Raw genomic sequence first — 2921 nt, 5'->3', positions numbered from 1 at the left:
ACGGCGGGAAATGACGTCAAGGCCTCCCTGCGGAGTCTGAAAGGCAGCCCCTCGGAACAGACTCCTGCGCCTGCGTCTGTCTGCCCCGCCCTCCCCTGGCTGTCCCTCCTCCTCATCCGGGCCGGGGCGCTCACGAGCTGCACTGCGGCTGCGCTGGCGGCCGCCGCCCCACCCCCTCCTGGGTCTTCCGGTGAGGCTTGGCTTAGGGGCTGTTGTGACGCTTCTCTCCGATCTTCCTGCGACTGGCTACCGGGAACATTCTTGCACCCCCTTATCTCCCCTTCTTCAGAGTTACCGATTTTTCTTGGATTTCTCTGTTTTTAGGCTTTACAAAATCAATTCATTTCATTCTTTGAGCCTCTAGACCGAGTAGTATAAAGTAATTTTTAAGCATGCGTACTGGGTAAATCTGTCAGACCCTCTTGAGTCTGGTTTCTGGCCAACTCTAGAACGATGGGCAGGGTACATTACCTCCCTGAGCCTCAGTTTTTCTTATCTGAAAAGTGGAAATAATACCTGCTTTGTAAGGTTGTTAGGACTAAAACAGACCGTCTAAAAAGGGGCTAAAGCGCCCCATCTCTATTAAAGGGAGAGTACTGTACATTTGAATGCAAGACTGGGGGTTTATGCTCGTCAGATATCATGCTGCCACACCAGCCAATCACCATTCTTTCATTCATTCATTCCACAGATATTTACTGAGTGCCTACTGTGAAATTTATTGGTGGTTCAGCAGTGAACAGTCCCAGTCCTACCTGTTTCATCAACTTCTAAAAACCCCTCAGATTTCTCATCTTTCTAAGCCTCTTTGCCACTATTCTCCTTTCATCTTTTTCACTGTCTCTAGAGCTGCCCCAAATTTATTCTCTCCCAGACATATTCAGGAGAGACAGCCAACTGAAGGACAAACCCAACTCTGTGGTTCTTTCCTAGAGCCTTGTGATAGCTCCCACCATGCACAGAACATAAGGCCCGTCGTGGCTTGACCTCCGTGCCTCTTGAGCCTGTTTTTTCTATTGCAGTGTACTAATAATACAGCATGTAGGCCTTTGCACTCACTGTTCCCTGTGTTCCCCGCACATGACTCTATTAGTTGCCTTGTCAACTCTATTAACATTCAAAATCCTGCTTTTACATCACCTCCTTCGTGAAGCATTCCCTGAAACACATCCAGAGAATTAATCACTCCTTAGTCTTTACTTTGTACATACTTCTGTCACCGCAATGTAGTTCTACACTGTACTTTGTCTTTTTTTTTTTTTTTTTTTAAAGATGACTGGTAAGGGGATCTTAACCCTTGACTTGGTGTTGTCAGCACCACGCTCAGCCAGTGAGCGAACCGGCCATCCCTATATAGGATCCGAACCCGGGGTCTTGGTGTTATCAGCACCGCACTCTCCCGAGTGAGCCACGGGCCGGCCCTATTTATTTATTTTTAAAGATGACTGGTAAGGGGATCTTAACCCTTGACTTGGTGTTGTCAGCACCACGCTCAGCCAGTGAGCGAACCGGCCATCCCTATATAGGATCCGAACCCGGGGCCTTGGTGTTATAAGCACCACACTCTACCGAGTGAGCCACGGGCCGGCCCATACACTGTACTTTGATGTTTTTGCTTATGTCTGTCTCTTGCAGAGCCCCTTTCAGACAGAAACCTTGGCTGTTAAATCTTCATACTCCTAAATATATCCCTAAGATAATCAGTATTAGTAACTAATATTCAGTTTGTTCCTAGGACATGCTAAGTTCATTCTGGGCCCAGGCCCTTTGCAATTGTTGTCCTCTTTTTCTAGAAAACTGTTCTTCCAGGTGTTCATATGGCGTCTTGTCTCAGATTTCTGTTGATGTCCACATCAGAGAGGTCTTCCTTGACCACTCAATTAAAATGGAACCCCAGTCACTCCCCACGTTACCTCGTTTATTGTTTTCATAGCATTTGTCATGACCAAAAATAACTTTTTTGTGTGTATATCCTTTCTCTCATTCTCTCCTCACTAAAATCAAAGGTCTATGAGAGCAGGAAGTGTATTTGTCTAGCATCAAAGTCATTGGCTCAGAGTATGAAATCAATAAATATTTCTTAAGTGAATTTGTTGAACATATTTTTATAACAAAAGAAAAATAAGAAAATTAGAAGACATTCTGGGTGAGCTTTATGCTAAAGCAAAATGTGCTCTTTCTTTGCTTTCTGAATAGATTGTAAGATTCCAGAATCCAGTTTTACATATTCTTTTTATTTGCTGAGCCAGGCACATGGCAGATGGTTGAGAAGTATATTTTCTGTTGCTCACCAATTTCTCAGTCATTAGCCAATCAATAAATTGGGTTTCAGTTGATAAAAGAGTCTGAAGCTCTTTCTGTGGGAACAAATAAGATTCTAAAACATTCAAGGTAAGCTGTCAGTTTTGCCTTTATTTTTCAAAATAAAATTTTACTTCAAGGTAAACTGTCATTTTGCATTTCTGCTGGCATTTAGAGGTTATTGAGTCCTTTAGTAATTTGGGCAATGCAACAATCAAAAAATTCAAGCATAAATTGAGTAAGATCCAAAGTCTTACTGGTAGTTGATTCATATTCAAAAGGGATAGGCTGCAGGATTTATTAGCCAACTCAGACCCTTGGTTCTCCGATCTTGAACGGTGAGATCACCGGAAATCAATCTACCTGATTAAATCGAATTGACACTACTTGAAATACCTCCAGTAAGTTAAGATCTAATGAAATATCATCATAAGAAATTACTACTTGTTAGACATTACTTTTTAAAAAATTAATTAAAAAGAAAGTTTAGGGTACCTATTAATTCATAAAAATGAAAATAATATGATAAATTCCTTCTTCATTTCAGGATCAAGAAAATTTGTCTTCAGTTGGGTAGAGTGTAGTGTTATAACACCAAGGTTAAGGGTTCAGATACCTGT

The sequence above is a fragment of the Galeopterus variegatus genome, unplaced genomic scaffold (genome assembly GCF_000696425.1).
Source record: "Galeopterus variegatus unplaced genomic scaffold, G_variegatus-3.0.2 Scaffold2456, whole genome shotgun sequence".
NCBI classification, from domain to species: domain Eukaryota; kingdom Metazoa; phylum Chordata; class Mammalia; order Dermoptera; family Cynocephalidae; genus Galeopterus; species Galeopterus variegatus.
This window is presented reverse-complemented; position numbering follows the sequence as displayed.